Consider the following 18302-nt stretch of genomic DNA (forward strand, 5'->3'; position numbering starts at 1 on the left):
CCCCCCAATCCCTGGGCAAGGCTTGAAATCTCACCAATCCCCACCCTGGAAATCTCCACCCTGGAAATATTCTCCCCCAAGAAACGCTCTATAAGCCTGTGTCCTGCTCGGTTCCCTGCTGCTTCCCACCTGAGCAGAGGTAGCCTTCTCTTGTGTCTTTCCCAATTAAATCTCTTCTGTGAGGTTTGTTGCGTTGTGTGACTTTGTGGTATTCCTTGGCTCCCAATTGCCAAGATTCCTTTCCCTTCAGAGCTGTAACACTTGCATTGGTGAAACCTTCCCGCTCCGGACTGCAACACTTCCCTTGAGGAAGCCTCTCCCCTCAGAGCTGCAACACCTCCAGTGCGGGAGCTCTCCCCTCAGAGCCTTATACTTCCATCTGGGAAGCCTTTTCCTCCGAGGTGTAACACTGACAACTCAGGATGGTGTTTTGTTTATATATGGTCTGGTCTTATGCATATGATGTGAATGTAGTTTGATAACGAGAGTACACTGAATAGATTAAAGGTAAGTGTGGGATGATAGGCAGACTTAGTATTCCTTTGATAGTTCACACCTAGATGATGCACTTCAAACAATGAGAAAACACCATTACTAAAAGCTACAGAAGCCTTGGTAGGCTTAAAGTTTATTCATGGGTGTTATATTTTAGTGGGCATTCTTTTTCATGGGCCACTTCTCTCACTTGAGAAAAATGGTAAATGTGAACCTTAATGTAAAGTATAGTTGTACAATCTCGACTTGAGCCTGATGCCTTCCAGTCTCCAGCAGCACCTTCTGTTATCCACTTGCAGTTTGGATCGGTCCATCTAGTGGATTTACAGAAGGTATGCCTCGGGCTGTGTCCATCTATCCATGTTGACATAAAAGGTGAGGCCCAGAAAAGTGAGGTCACAAATGTTTGGGAAGCCAGCAAACATCAGGGCTTGGGCTGGCAGGAGAGCAGAGAAGCAGTGACAGCAGCAGAATTAAAGATAGATGATTATCAGAACAAAATACTGCACTGTGGGTGGTCAGAAGTTGCTGAAACAGTGGGTGCAAGGGCGGAACTTCATCCGGGCTGCCTCCCTGGGGTGCTTCACCCCTCTCTGCTGTTCTACTGTGTGCTGCTTCCATCTTTTTGAAGACATAGATCTCAGATTCTGATCCCATGTGCCTAGCTCCTTAGGATTTGTTGAAATGAACAGAGAAGAATGTGTTCAAGTCTCACCTGTAAGAGCTCTTAGGAATGACTGTGAGCGTCACACCTGCCCCGTTGCCTTAGAACTATGGTGAGAATTTCGTCTCTTTTACTCACGGTCTCATCATACAGATGATTTCTGGTTGGCCTCTACCCTCCACACTCATGCAATGGCAGACCCATGCTCCTCCCGTAAACAATAAACAAATGGAAAAGGAAAAAGGTGAGAAACGTAGAGAGTTGATAGAGATTCTGTCAGGTGGTATTTCGGTAGGAAAAAGGAAAAGATTGTTGCACTGTTTGCAAAAGACTGAAGATCCTAGTTGCCACCAATCCTTGCCACAGAATGGATTTCAAAGTAAAAAGGCAGTTTTTAATGAAGTGGCAACAGCATGCACCTTTAGCTCATCTTAGGGGAGAGTGAGCCTTGTTCTCTGTTTTGTCTGAGGTCTTTGAAGTTATGACAATTGTTTTGCCTCAGACTCAAGTCCTGGGGCTACAGGTCTGCACCACTCTCTTCTGCCTAGTGTCAGACTTCCTAAGCATAAACACAATAATGAAAGAATAGCCGCAACAAAAATATTCAGAATAAGAATAAAATAAAAGCCAAATAACAAACAGGCAGTGTTTGGTATCAGATAAAGGAAAGTTGCTAGTTTAGTTTACTGTTGTTTCTCTTGAGATTAAAACACCCTGTCTTGCAGGAAGCTCCTTAAGCATGAAGGTAAACCACTCAGAATAGCTTCAGAAGTCCCTGAAACTGACCACATTTACTAGGCTTCTCCCAGCTAGCATTAAGTGATAAAAACTGAGAGTCTCTCCTCTCTCAGACAGAGAAAAGCCACGCTGAAAAGAAGATTCTCAATCAAAGCTGCCAAGAAGACTCTGAGACCAGGCCAGCTACCTGGAAGAGGCAGAAACTAGCTGATCTGCCTGGAAGAGATTCAGACTAACTGAGGTACCTGGAAAGGACACTCTTTAACCTGTTGTGCTGCCCGCAGGCTGTGCAGTGTGCTCCTGGTTCCCAGCTTTGGGAGCTGTCACCTTTGCTGGGGTGGACTTTGGTGGTGCAGCTGTTTTGGAGTCATTTCTGCTCCTGTAAGTAACCTATCACCCACATTCTTGTAAGTAGCACCAACAAAACTCATTGATTTTCCTATAATTCAAAGACTAAAACACTGGGAACTGATGAGTGGATTAAGATTACAGCTGTATAGTTCAAGCAAGAAAAGAATATAAATACCCAACTACCATAGAAAAATTTCAAATCATTTAGTAAAGAAAATGTTAATTAAACATGAAATAATGTATTGAAGTAGAATGAGTGTTTCTTAATACATTCATTTTTGGTGATGGTGTGGCAAACTGGATAGATATGTTCTACAAGAACTATATATTGATGCAGATGTATAGGTATGCACTATTGTGCCAAGTTAAGAATATATTTTTTTCGTATATTATTCTCACGTTAGAGCCCAAGCAAGATCTGCAGAATACATTGCTTTGCTCATTGTCCTGTTCTGTGTTGGATAAACAGAACATTGTCCTGTTCTTTGTCTTGTATGCACCATATTCTACATCCAGCTGATATTTGCTTCATAATGTCATGAGATTCCTCCCACTTATTTCTTGTATAACAGTACTTGAAATGAGAGGTTTGACTGGAGTCAGGTTGATTTTATTTTATTTGCTTTTGGCAAGATCGTAGATTTGTGGTATGTGCTCTTCCGGTTGCAACACACCAGAATGATGTTGTTTCTGGTTGCCCTGTTTTTAAAGGAGCTAAAGTTGGTTAACAGCATATGAAGACTCCTCCCCGATCAACTTTCTCACTGACATTTTGCATCATGGTTCATATATTTGCTAGTGGGACTGGAGACGTGGCTCAGTGGTTAAGAGAACTTACTACTCTTGCAGAGGACTTGGGTTCAGTTTCCAGCAACCACATGACAGCTCAAAACCACCAGTTCCAGAGAATCTGATGTTCTTTTCTGATGTTTGCCAGCTCATGTACACATGTGGGGCAATACATACATTCAGGCACACACACACATTAAATAAAATGAAAAATATATTCATTAATGATCTGCCATTCTGTAAGAATTTATTAAATATAGGCTGCTAGTTTATCTTTTCTATATCAATCAACTGGTAATTTTCTATAACACTTAAAAAAAGAAAAATTTGTCTTTTCTAATAATCCAATTACTTTAAAACAGTGCATGCTGCAAAGGTAGTTACATATCACTCTTGACTCTGTGTATTTGTCAGTTTTCATGGTAAGTAGTGGGTGCTCCTTCATCCTTGACTTACAATAGAGAAAGCTGGTTAGCAACACTGATATCCAACAATAGAAGGTACATTTTGATAGGTCTGTGATACAGATTCATACTGTAGATGTTGTGTAGCCTCTAGACTTCAAAGAATAGTTAATAAAAATATTCATGAAGAAATATCAAGTGGTAGAATGAAAAAATGTATACTCATTGTGATCTGAAATGAACTAAAATACAAGCATTGTAAAATATTCTCTCAGCTTTAAATACAGATATAATTATCATAATACAGTGAAATAGGTATTTTCAATCTTTTAATATTTATTTTTCTATAGGTCATTGTATTATAGATAGTAGTTTTGTAAGTAAAAGGAATATATATTTGTTTAAAAGAGAGGTCTCTAGACAAGTTATACTTGAAGGATTCATAGCTGTTGACCTGGGCACTGACTTTGATTTCTTTGGTAACTTTGGATCTTCTCCCAGCAGTCCCCCCCCCCCCGCCCCCGCCCCGCTTTTTTTTTTTTTTTTGTAATTAGGAGTATAAACTTCCTACCTTCTAAAATATAAATTATTTTTATTTCTTTTAAGTCATTCTTGTTTTAAAATTATATATTGCCGGGCGTGGTGGCGCACGCCTTTAATCCCAGCACTTGGGAGGTAGAAGCAGGCGGATCTCTGTGAGTTCGAGGCCAGCCTGGGCTACCAAGTGAGCTCCAGGAAAGGCGCAAAGCTACACAAGAGAAACCCTGTCTCGAAAAAACCAAAAAAAAAAAAAAAATTATATATATATATATATATATATATATATATATATATATATAGAGAGAGAGAGAGAGAGAGAATGTGTGTGTGTGTGTGTGTGTGTGTGTGTGTGTGTGTGTGTGTGTGTGTGTGTGTGTGTGTCTAGGAGAGGGCACATGGAACTGCACCTGCAGACAGTTGTGAGCTGCTGTATGGGTGGTGAGAACTGAATCTGCGTCCTTTGGCAAAGGAGCCAGTGCTCTTAACTGCTGAGCCTTCTCTCCAGCTTCTTCTCCTAGAATTCTTAAATGGGCCTTTCATTAGGTCCAGATTTCTTCCTATTATAATAAGTGATAGGATTATGTGGAGTTCGTCTTTTTTCCCCTTATTGTTCAGGTGTGTGTGTGTGTGTGTGTGTGTGTTTGCGCGCGTGTGCGTGCGCGCGCACGCGCGCGCACTCATGTGATCTTGAGCTACAGCAGTGCAGCCATCCTGATGGACTTGCTACGGCTGCCATTCCCCAGGCTGTTTTCTTTCCCACTGCCCTTGCTTCTGTAGTCTGTCGTTTTACTGTGTGGCTCTGTGGGTAAGTATTCCTTAGGGAAGAGTAAGAACACGTGGCCTAAACTTCTGAAATTTTGCTGACAGTGGGAGGATTTGGGGATGGATTCAAATAGGATCATCCACATGGCCAAATATTTAAGGACTATAAGGCTTCCTCCAAGAAACATTTCCCATCCCCATAGAAGGAAAGAAAGATAGCTCCGAAGCTCATGTACTGTGCCCCTGGGGCAGTAGCCTAAGAGGTCCTTCTCAGTGTTTCTATGTTGTAGTCTAGAAGAAACCTGTGTTTTCAGTAATAGCCTGCAGTTGACTGCATGAGGCCTGCTTGCATTCTAAAATTCTGCTTTACTCAAAGTCTACTGATTAAATTAATTCCATATAAAACAGTTTCATGGCAACATTTTAACTGCTGTCTGCCCAAATGCTTGGCGCTACAGTATAGACAAGTAAACACATACAATTACCACCAAAGGGGATAAAGTATTTACGATCTTACCATTAGGTCAGAGGTGATTTTTGTTAGCCTACAAAATTCAGGTGGCTGTTTTTGCTTTAGGGATACGATCAATAAAAAGGTCTCCTGTCCTTATCTGCTTCACACTTGGAAAATGAGACCGAGGGCATTTTATAACTCCATGGAAGTCCAACTTGATAAAGTACCCCTCTTAGACACCCCTGTGGGAGCCACTATGACACAGTGCTTTAGTGACAGCTTTCTGATAAGAGCTAATGCCTCTTTAACTTCCTTAGTTACCCTACGGAAAAACCTACTAATTGATGTCTTCTTTATTCACTAAAAGTTATTCCCTTTAAAGAATGAATGCCTCCATTTCTAGTGAGTGAATTTTCTTCTTAGGAGACATTTACCAAATTCTTATGGCTGCATTTAAAACCTGAAAAAATGACGTTGTGGTGGAAGGTGAAAAAAAGGGGTGTTTCTTTCCTACTTTTTACTTTTAAAAATCTCTCTACATTTTGTGAAACAGTGATTAAACACATCAAGAGAAACATATATGCTATCCTAGGGTTATTAATGTCACCTCAGAGTGATAAGCAGGGAATTTAGTTTTTTAAGAGAAAGTGCTCGTTGCTTAATACCAGGAACACTAAGGCCCCCTTACGATTATTTGAAATGAAAAGAATCGTAAAAATTCTAATAATCTTTCTTGTAATCTCAATGAAATTGTTTTAAAAACTCATTTAGATTTTCACCAAAACATGTACCAACATCGACACACTTTTTTGTGTGACTTCAAACTCATAAAAGTCTAGCAGGATCTGAAATTCAATGAAATCTGGCAACAACATACTGATAAATACATAAATAAGTGTATATTTTGCTTGCAGTCATTGTATGGGTTCTTTTTCTCTTTCATTATTTGGCCACTTTAACTTTATACATGTTGATCTAATTTAAATATATTAATTTGTTTTACCTAAATGGTACAGTGGATATTAAGTGTAAGTAAAATGAAATTTTATTACACAGTTTAAAATCATATTATAGCATTAAAAATCATATATTGGTGCCCTAGTGGATGCCACTCTATGATGAACAGGTATGTGGTGGAGAAATGGGAGAGAAGGAGAAGGAGAGTGGTTCGTGCTTTATGGAGAGAAATGGAATTGAAAACACAAAAGTGGTGAGGAGTAGGCTGATAAAGGTGGCCTACACTGCCACCTGCGGCCAAGTGATATCTGAGCCTGAGCTGCCACCTAGGGCCATGTCTGGGTCCTTGGGACTACCACAGCTGCAGTCAGTGTTGGTATCTGTGACCCATGTTACCACCAAAGGCCATCCAGATAACCATGGTCTGAGCCACCACCTAAGGCCATGTTGATTTCCAAGAGCGAAATGCTGCTGGCAGGGCCATACTAACCTGAGTGGCCTGTGCTGTCACCTGAGGTCACAGTGATGTCTGGGCCAGAGCTGCAGCCAAGGGCCATGTCTGGGTCCATGACCCAACCACTGCCAGGGTCTATGACGATGACCATGGCCCATGTTGCCACTGAATGCCATGGGGATGCCTTGGGTCTGAGCTGCCACTTGGGGGCATGTTGGTGTCCTGGGGCCACGCTGATCTGAGTGGCCTGTGCTGCCACCCAGGGCTATGGTGACATTTGGGCCTAAGCTGCAGCCTAAGGCCATGGGTCAGTTGTCCTACTGCAGCCAGGGTTGATGTTCATGGTTGATACCATGGGGCCCCGGGAGAACTGATCCTGCCCTTTGGCAGCTCCATCAGTGAGAGAGCTGTTCCCTTCTCACAGGAGAACTGGCCCCAGTGGCATAAGCACTGAAGAGCTAGCCCTGACCCTTGCCTGAGGGAGGCAGTCCTGCTGGAGGCTCATACTGACCAACTCAGCTACCATCCAGGCCTACATCTGCACTTGACTTGCTAATCTCCCCCCCCCCCCCAAACATCTACCTCATCTATAACCTGCTGAAGCATGTGAAGGGGCTGGTCCTGTGGTACCACAGCTGCAGGATCTCCATGACTCGGGACAACAGCAGGATGCCTGAGACAACATTCCGTGAGGGATCCAGTACTGATGGTGTACCAGAAGTCAGAGGCTTTGAACCTGACCAACAACTCATTGTAGTGAACATTTGCAAGTAAAGTTGTATGGGCCAAAGAGTGTACTGCATGACACACCACAGCTCGCAAGGCCATTATGACAAATGAATGTGCCCTGGAGAGGTGGGAAAGACTGAGAACTGAAATATTTTTTTCTGGTTTTTGTTTGTTTGTTTGGTTTTATTTTATTTTAGGGGCTACAAGGGTGGAGGAAGGACATGGAAGGACTGGGAAGTGAGTGGGATTGGGGTACATGGTGTGAAATTCCCAGTACTTTTAATAGAACATCCTGAATCCTCATGAGCCTGTCAGCTTATTATCAATAGTTGGATGAACTTGTTCATGTACTCTATCCTTTTTTTGTGAATGAAATACATAGGTGAGTTCCAGACCTTGAATGACTTCAGCCATAAGTAATATATTATGCATTGTTAGTTGAGACAATAGACTTTATGTATAAACTGTGTCATAACTACAAAATTGATTTTATATTATTTAATATCCATTTTCAAAGTTGCTTGACAGACTCCTTTGAACAGTTCTTTCCCATTGATTGTGACTAAGCAAAGAAAGTGAAAAGTGAGTGGACAGAAATCATAAAAAGCACTTACTTAATAAAAATACTTTTACTAATGATGATAAAATGATAATTATGATAGACCAGTAATAATTATACAAAAACAATTATGTCAGGGATTTGTGAAAATTCCTAGTATTTCTGTTGTGGTTGTTTATATTTTATTTGGAGGACTAGAGGTTGAAGCCAGAGCATCACACAAGCTAGGAAAGTGTGCCACCACTGACATATGTATGTATGTCTGCAGACCTCTTTGTGCTTTTTAAAATTGTTATTTAATGATTTTAATTATTATCATAGTACAAGGGTTGTATGGTGTATGTGTGCGTGTGTGCGTGTGTGCGTGTGTGCGTGTGTGTGCGTGTGCATGTGCGTGTGCGTGTGCGTGTGTGTGTGTGTGTGTGTGTGTGTGTGCTTCTGTGAACCCGGGTAGGTGTGCCATACAGTGTGTGGAAGTCAGAGGACAACTCTTAGTCTGTTTTCTCCATCGACTATGAGTTGTGGGGCTCAAATCACCCGTTAAGAAAGTGATTTTCACAGCTGAGCTCTCTCTAGCCTTCCATTTACATTTCATTTTGAAACAATCTTCCTAATTGTGCACAAAGACCTTCTAGTCTTTTCTAGCCTGAGCTGGCTAGGAGCTCAGCCCTGCTGTCTCAGCTTGAAGGGCAGCTGAGTCCTCGTGTTTGAGACACTAGGTTGTCTCTGTTTGTAAATGATATGTTAGGCAATTTAAAAGTTTTTCCACTTTTGTTTTTGGTTTTGTTTCCTGTGAAACAGGGTTTCTTTGTGTATCCCTGGCTGTCCTGGAACTCACTCTGTAGATCAGGCTGGCCTTGAACTCATAGAGATCTACCTGCCTCTGCCTCCTGAGTGCTAGGATTAAAGACATTCCCATCATCTTTCCTTTTTAAATTTTATGAAATTTTGTTTTCTTGGGAGGTTGAATAATTTATTATTTTCATTTTGCTAATTTTTATTTTTCTGGTTATAAAAGAAATACATGTTTCATAGAAAAATGCTGGAAAAAAATAGCAATTCCATCACCTGGTGGCAATCACTCAGTATTCTGACGTATTTCTTAGTCTTTTCTTGGTGTGTGTGGGGGATGTGCAAAACATGTATCAGGATGTGTATTTGTGTAAAAAATTAGAACTTCTTTCCAAGTCACTTATTTTAATTTACATTTTGTTTGATGTATTTATCTCAGATTATTTGAGAATGTTAAACATTTTCTTCACTCCTTGTGCTAACTAGTGAGTGTTCTGTAGCAAATCCTCTAAAGTGGAACTCAATTCCACAGAGAGGACTGTAAATACTTTCAAGATTGTAAGTATCTGTTGTTTAGTTCTAGTTATTATCTCCTAGTTTAGAAAATGAATATTCATTTCAAACAAACTATTGGTTTAATATGTTAATGTATTAGTTTTTGATTGATGTATGGAATATTGTCTACCTTTCTGTTTTTCTTTTTAACATTTTTGAGAACGAATTCTTTTTCAATACTTTTGAAAACTCTCTTCTGAGTATTTGTGTGTCTGATCACAGTTCTTTGCTCTTTCACGGTGTTTTCCTGTTTCAGGGCTCATCCTCCTGCTTCTAAAACCTTCTCTAGAGACACAAACTCCGTATGTCTTAGGTTTTCCCCAGCACTCTTAATCTTCTCCTGTGCCTCCCAGGAATGCAACGGCCAACAAAAACTTCTAATTGGAAATTAATTCTTATATTATTACAAGGATTAATGAGTCATTGATACACTTGGAAGAGTATTAACTTTAAGATAAATGAATGTCTGTTTTGAATTGTTTAAATATTAAATTTTGGCAAGGAAGTCAGGTGTAGCTGACATACTATTTAATATCCCTCCTAAGGTTAGAATTCTTCTAACTGTTGCGAAACTCTCATTTCCTAATAGCTTCATTAGCTTTTTGTGGTCCCTAATACTAAAACCAGTGTCTGGATCCCCAGCACTTTAATTGAATGCTCTTAAATTATAATATGTTGATAAACACATTTGTCATTCCTATATGACACAGGAAACTTTTGGTGATTTCATTGGTTCATTCATATAGTAAGATTTCCACATATACCACCCAGGTCCACACCTTCCACCCAGGATCAGATGTCGGCTTTCTGGGCTTAGCTGAGGATTGACTGTGGAGAAGTACTGAGATAGACGCTTTTCTCATCTCCCTATCCTTTCCTTCCCTGATTCCTTTGCAGTACTGACTGGATGGATACTTTTCCCCCCTGGAATCAGTTATGTTTTCACGCCATAGTAGAAGGCTGCATTATCTGGCCTTTAGTTGCCATTAAATAAGACATGTAGTTTAGATGCAATGTCTTCATCTGGGCTGGTAGTGCTCCCTCTGAAAGCCAAAGATTATCTAACAACACTATCAATGCTAGGAATGAGGATCCCTCTTTGGAGGTGCTGTCAGGGCTGTCTAAGAGATTCCCAAAACATTACAGACTCTGACTGTTGCCCTTGTTTGCCCTCCAGAGGTGGAAATTAACTCCTTATTGCTGAAGACACCGTGCACTTCAGACACAGGGTTCAGAGGTCTCTGTGCTGGAGCTAACCTGAAAGCCTAGCTTTCATGTAAGCTTCCAAAGAAAGAAAGCAACCAACAGTCCTACCCAGCTATGATACCTATGAACCCCAACAATGACCAGCATGACATATTAACACTAAAGGTGCAGTAGTGCACACATGCATCGTCTGTAACCAACAGCTCTCTAATTGAACTTAGGACCTGCTCAACAAGAGGTAAACCATGCCTGGTACTGGAAACCTAGACAACTACTCAGGGCTAATGAAGTCATGGATCTTGGAGGAAAACCTACAGCCTCCACTTTATTGAACCAGCATAATCTCAAACAACATTTAAGTATTTGTCCTTATACATATCTGAATAAAACAATATAACTTAAAAAGTTTAAATATTTTTGGTTGTGAGCCTAGCCTCAGGAGGCAGAGGCAGGCGGATCTCTGTGAGTTCGAGGCCAGCCTGGGCTACCAAGTGAGTTCCAGGAAAGGCACAAAGCTACATAGAGAAACCCTGTCTCGAAAAACCAAAAAAATAAAATAAAATAAAAAAAATAAAAAAATAAAAAATAAAAAGTTTAAATAAAGACGCAGGGGTCCAGAGTATATGGATGATTTTAAAACTATCCCTATTTCTTTTCCTGTTGTGATCAAATACTCTGACAAAAGCAAACTTAGGAAGAAAAGGGTTTATTATGATTAACAGTTCAAAGTACAGTTCAACGTGTCAGGAAAGTCAAGACAGAATGAATTTGAAGCAGCTTGTCACATTGCAACTACAGTCAAGAGACAGACAGCAATAGATGCTCAGATACCTCTCTCAATTGTGGCTGGAATCCCAGTCAGTAAACAGTGCTATCCATACCGGGGCAATTCTTTAATCAAGATACACAGCAGGCATGCCCAGAGGCCCATCTCCCAGCTAATTGCAGATTCTGTCAAGCTGACAACATTAACAGTCACACAAACTGTGATTGAATCTCTAGTAGTGAAAGGAAAAACAATTTAAACAATAAACAATACTACTCCCTTTAGGCCAACACCTTAGTTATATCCACCAAAGTTGATACTTTTTGAATGTTCCTTCAACACTAATATACTAAGGCTACCACCACTGCCATTTACTGTTTCTTACAGCCCACACGGTATTGAAACAGTCTATTATTTCTGCCTTTTTTTTCATGTACATAGATAATTCACAACCTAGGAAGTAAACTTCAATATTTCAAGAAGAAACTTACCTTTTTTCTTAAGAAAACAGGTTTATTTAGTACAGTGCAAGAGGGCTGGGCAGTAATGAGACTTTGCAGCAAAAATAAACTTTTCATACATTGACTTTGTCACGCCCATGAGCTGACTGAGCCAGTTGACATAAGGAACAGTCACAACACAGATTCTCTTCTGGAGATTCTAGAATGGAGATCTAAAAGTATGGATTTAGTTCCAGGTGTGTCACACTTTTATACTGAACATTCTTTTTACCTTACCTTCTATTTTTGAAGAGGGAATCAATATAGATGAATAGTGATTTTTTTTTCTTGTTTTGAGTTCTCATCATGACAGCCGTGCCTATTGACTGGCCAACTGGGTACAGTCGGATCTTAGCTCAGGCATTGGCTTAACCAACTAACTCCCCTTGGGCTTTGGCCAAGCCTCTGCCCATTGGATTTATCAATAGGGAGCAGGGTGAGCTCCCTGCTGGTAGGGATTTTACCTGGTTCCTTTCTGATATCATCCATCCAGATCCCAGGAAGAAGCCACCGACAGCTCTATTACAAGGAAAGCATGGAAAGGAAAGCATGCTAAGCCATGTACTTCTCTCCCCTTGAAACTAAGCTGCTGTTTACAACCTACTTCTATGAAAGCTGCCGTCATTGGTAAAGATTCTATAAAATGAGGAGAGGGAGAGAGAGAAAAGAGGGGATGAATGCAAAGCATATGCTTGGGAACCTGTTTATACTTCAACTTCCTTGTGATTAAAAAATGAGTTTACTGTATTATTCTGAAAAGGGTCCAAGCATTAATGACATAACTTTGGTTTAGCCCATTCCTTGCGATCTTCTCAACTCTTCTGTAACTACAAGGCTGCTGAAGCAAAAGAGAGTTGAGTTTTCTGTATTAACACTGCTGTTGCCTATAGGTTATTTCCCAAGAATTCTTTTCAATAACATCAGTATGAACAGGGCTGTATGCATTTAAATATGTTGATCTTTTGAAAAAAATCCTGAAAGCCAGTGAACCCCTATCAATGGCTCATTCTTGTTTTTGTATAAATAGGATTCTTTAAAGATCTTAACAAGTTCTTTGATAAAAACACTTGAAGAACTTGATTTGATTAGGAAGTAGTGATTTTTGAATAACAACAATATCCATATTAAAAGATTTATTTTATGTGTATGGATATTTTGCCTGAATGTATGTCTATACACCTTGTGTGTGCCTGGTGCCCATGGAGGCCAGAGTAGGACGTCAGGTCCCCCGGAACTTGAGCAGCCACCATGTAGCTGCTGGGAATCTACCTTGTGTCCTCTGGTAGAGCAGCCAGTGCTCTTAATCACTGGGACATCTTTCCAGCCCTTAGCAATATCCATTTTTAAATAGGTCATTCAAAAGTCAGTTTGAAACTGTTTGAGTGAAAATGGGGACCATGGAAATTAGGATTCCCTGTTTTCATGAATGGGAAATGACATTAGAGGCAAAGTTGGTGTCTTTATTGCAGTTGTGGCCCTTGTGTTTGGCCTTTCTGTGGACAGCATGAAGATATATAATTAGGTTTAATAAATGCCAGCAGACACCCATATGAACTGGCTTTATATATGTTTATACACATGGGCAATAATAGTTAAATGAAAGCATCTATATATTTGTTCACTCATCTTACGGTAGGTCTGAATTATCTCAGAAGTGCTTTTTGTGTGCCACTGAAGAGCAAACCCGCTAACATGATGTCAAGATGTGTTTGTGCTTTCCTAACTCTCTATCCCTCACACCTTGCCAAGGCCCAGTAAAGACTGTGGGCCAGAGGTCCCTGGAGTCATGATTCGACCACCACCTTACCCTTGCTCTGGTGGTATGTCCATTTGAAGAAACAGTGGATTCACTGTCCTGGTTTCTTTCTTTCTTTTTTTTCTTACCCATTTAGTCTATCTTTTCAGTATATATGATGTCATGGCAAAACTATAACATTTTCAGCCAAGTGGTAGGAACTTGTGAACCCCACTTCACTCCCTTCCCTTCATCTCTTGGTAACCAGATACAAGGCATTCCGATTTCTTCTTGCTTGTTCCTTTTGCAAACATGTGCAGGTGTAGGTGAGATTTATCATCCCCCCCACCCTGCATTTTACACAAAAAGTGGCAGACTGCACACTCTTCTGCCCCACCCTTTCATCATGTAACAGTATCTGGAAATTGTTCATAGACATTTGTTCATGGACATCTTTGTCATGCTGTTTTTATAACAGATGGAACTTGATAAGTGAGCTAGATTCAAGAGAGAGGGGAAACCAGTGCTGTACAATGAGAGGACTTGCGGGGGGGGAGGGGGGGGAGGCTGGGGAAAGCACATCTTTGGGAAGATTTTCTCCAGGCTGAAAGGCCTAATTCATTGTATTCACTATCCACTTAGGAAACATTTGGAAAAGACCGCTTTTCTGTCCCAATGGATGTGCTGCTTTGTTGAAGTAGGATTGAAAGTAGAACATGTTTGGATTTAGTGGAGTCACAGGAGAGCATCAGAGATCTCATATCCTGAGGCACAGAGAAATCTGCTTTGAAGTGTGACTACTGATAGAGCATCTTTCCAAGTCTGCCTGGCCTCTTGCATGAAGAAGGCCTGTGGACGATGTCTCACTACCTGCTCTCTAGAGAATTAAACATTGACTTTAGACAGATTCATGCAGATAGTGTACAATGCAATTATCCAAGTGAGGACAGCCACAGAATCATCAAAGCATGAAGCTCCTGTGACAGCTAAGACCCAGAGGGTTAGAGGCAAATGTCAGAGCAGGTCTATTGTTCTGGAGTCTGAGAACTGGAGATGAAAGGAGCCCCAAACACTGCAAGAGTAAACAGGGAGGGACACAGGATGATCCTCCAGCTAGAACAAGCACCGCCTCTCAGAGCTTCCTTTGAAGTTCTTTCTGGTGAGGGTGTGGTGGGTCAGCTGAGTCTATGGAGCCCAGACACAAACACATAGATGCTTCACTTTTACATTTGAAGATTGGATGGGATGACACAGCTTCGTTTTACAAATCGCAGAATACCTAACTAAACCCAGGCTCTTGTGTAGGAAAGTCGGAAAACTAAATTGCACTTTACATGCCAAGCAGTGAGTGTAAGTGGTTTATTTCCTCAGAAGAACAGAAAAGAAAATGTGTAATGTCCAGTATAAATTCTTAGATGAGCGACTTGGAATTAACTAAGAGAAAGTAAAGGCCTTCAAATAAGCAGTGAGATTACATCTGGGTAGCCTTCAAAGCACCCCTCCAACTCTGTTCCCTTTAGTATTCCTTCACTATTGAATTTGCCTCAGATATCTGCAATAAAACATGAAGGCCCAAACAAAAACATTTTAATTAAATTTCCTTAGCATTTAAAAGTAGAAAGAAGTTAAATTTGATTGATATTTTCGAGAAGCCGTCCCATCGCATTCCTTTCTGAATTCTAAAAACTTCCATTGAACAAATAATTGTATGTATTTTTGGAGTCCAGTATGAAGTTTCAGTCAGGTGTACATTTCTGAATTTCTTCTGTAGTGTTGTTTTTAAAACAGAAGACTTTGTCGGATATACCCCAGGGATGCTTCAAATTATAAGTAATAACAGAAAAGAAGCTGATTATATTGAAATATAGTTATAAACACACACACACACACACACACACACACACACACACACACACACACACACACACACACACACACCACCTGTGTGCTTGCACAAAGCCTCATTGTGATATGCTAACATATACACATTATATTGTACTGGGCATTGATCCCAGGACCTCATGCTAGCTACGCACTCAACCACTGAGCTATATTTTCAAGCCTCTTTTTGCCTTTTATTTTAAGATGGGTCTCACTAAGTTGTGCAGGCTGGCCTTGAATTCACTCTGTAGCCCAGGCTAGTCTCAAACCTGCAGTATTCCTGCATCAGCTTCCTCAGCTGGCCTCTGATACCAGGACTGGTGAATATGTATACTTAAAAAAAATCAACTCATCAAAAATAATAAGAGTCACTAAGCTGATTAAAATGAGTAACATAATCCTAATAAGTATAAGTGATATTTAGTGATACTTATAACAGCTGTCATAATATGAAAATACCTGACATATTTGAGAAAATGCCAGTTATTATTGTCATGACTATGATTTCTGGTTTTTTATGCTTGTAACAAAAAGAAATACTAGATTTCCAGCTATGAAAACAAACACATGGCATTTCCCCACTCAGTTTCATAGACACTGTGAATTGAAAGGGTAATGGAGCTCACGTGAGAAATGAGTTTGTCATTTAACTTGTCAGGGACTTGATGCCTTCACAAACCCAGGGACATTTCAGTCTAAATTACCGCCTTATTTTCACGACCCAGATCCTCACAGGGACGGTGACCAAAGGCCCTTTGATCTCTGTGGCTGCAGGATTTTGCTAGGAGACTTTTGATGTAGATTTTATTTTTCCCACACACTGACTATAAGGGTGACATGGGAGAGTTCCTCAGTGTGCCTTTGACACCACTGTCTTGGGAATCCTGGCCTTATGGTTCATTCCTCACCTTTTTGGCACCCAATCCTTGGTCCTCCTGAGTCACAGAGGCCCACAAGGCAGCTGCTGACTCAGCGGCTTGTTTGGCTCTGAGGTTATGTGATTCCTCATCACTTCTGGCCTCTGAGAATTTCCCCGGTTTTCCTGCCTTCTCGGGCACACATCCTTTTTTTTTTTTTTTTTTTTTTTTTTTTTTTTTTTTTTTTTTTTTTTTTAAATCATGCTACAAAGCTTCTGTTTTTATTTCCTTTTTGGTGACATTCTCCTGAGAGGATTTCTTTGGGTAGCTGGGATATTGTCTTGTCGGATCTGATCCTGATTGGAATTCATCTTGTTTAATCTTGTTTTATGTTTACAGACATCCTATGACATAGCTCATCAGAGCTGGAGAGAGGAGAAAGTCGGCAGCTATTTGTTTGATCAATAAATAGGTGAATTTTTATGCTTCCACATAAATGAATAATGGTGTATTTTGAGGCTATGTAACACGCCATTAAGTTGATGGGTTAGGAATCTTCCCTTTGAGAGAGTGATGCCTATTTAACTTGCTCCAGGGAAGAGCAAAAGAAAAAAAAAAAAAGCGATCTGTATACATTGTCGATATAACAGTCTCTTAAGTGCAAAGTTCTCCCAAATAGACCCATTATTGTCTTGCCATTCACCACCTCTCTCCTATGTTGCCAAAATAACTCTTCTTTTTTTTATTTCTTTGCATTTTATTAGTTTTCTTAAAGCCAGCCACATCATGAAATTCCTGCATTTTTACTAATTCCTGCATTTTTACTCTGTCCGTGGACTGGTGGACTCCTTGCTCCTGGTTCTAAGAGCTGTGGGGGTGTCTGTCTTTTGTGTCCTGCAGCATTCTTTGTTGCGTTTAAGTCACAACAGAAATGCGATCTCAGGCATTTCTTCTGCTGTGCAGCTAACCATAAAAAGGCAATCTCATTCTAAGTCAGTTAGAGTTGCCGAGAATGATTCGCGTTCAGCTTTGTTCCGGTTGAGAGGCTGTTCTTACCAAATTTCTATGCATGGGCTACTACAAAATAGGCTCAAAATAATACACAGGTCTGGGGTCGTTAAAGAAGCTTGTGCCAGGGCTGAATTGACTCTCACCTAAGCTACAGGAGACGTCTTTGTCCAAGGTTCTATCCTCCCATTTCCAATCAGCAAGTGTTTTGTAAGTACCTGCTGTGAGCAAACAGCATGCTAGGAGGCGGTAAACCGGCAGGGGAAAATGAGGAAATCAGTAACACATTTGCTAGGACTGCTAAGTGCAAACGGCCTTAGAGGCCTCGGGCACAGAGCAGCTGAGTGTGTGTGTGTGTGTGTGTGTGTGTGTGTGTGTGTGTGTGTGTGTGTGTGTGTGTGTGTGTGCTGGCTTCACACACTTCTCTGCTGCCCTCCCTTATCTTGGCTGGTTATCCCCAGCTGGCCTTGGTGGCTCTTCAAGGTTTTTCTTTTTCTTCATTCTTTTCCTCTCATCCTGCACATGTGCCCATTGATTTCTAGATGTTATGTAGAGTGCTTGCAACCAAGAGCAGGTCATTTCTGCAGAAGAGCAGGCCAGGCCAGGCTCTGCCTCCCATCCTGACCACTCCTTGTACAAACTGGAGTGCTTCATCAGACATTTGCTCTTAGCTTCTCTTTTTTGATTTCATAGATTCCAGCCCCAGCAGTCCCCACCTGTCCACCTGTGTTTGCTTCTTCTCCTCCTTATTCATGCACTTATTTATTTGTGTTTTAACTTCCCAGAAAATCTCTTCCTTCTCAACGTTTCAAAAGTATGGCTAGTCTTTCATATGTGAGTTGTTTGATCCTTGTACAAATCTAATATTGTAAAATTAGTTCTATTTTTGAGATTACAATATAATCATTTCCCCCTTCCCTTTCCTTCTTCAAACCCTTCCATAGACCCTTCCTGGCTCCTTTTCAAATTGATGGCCTCTTTTTTCTTTGTTGTATACATATATGCATTTATATATATTTAATATATAACTACAGCTGCTCAGTCTGTATAATGTTACTTGTATGTATGATTTTAGGGCTGACCATTTGCTATTAGATAACCAATAT

Source organism: Peromyscus maniculatus, chromosome 2, assembly GCF_049852395.1.
Source record: "Peromyscus maniculatus bairdii isolate BWxNUB_F1_BW_parent chromosome 2, HU_Pman_BW_mat_3.1, whole genome shotgun sequence".
Lineage (NCBI taxonomy): Eukaryota > Metazoa > Chordata > Mammalia > Rodentia > Cricetidae > Peromyscus > Peromyscus maniculatus.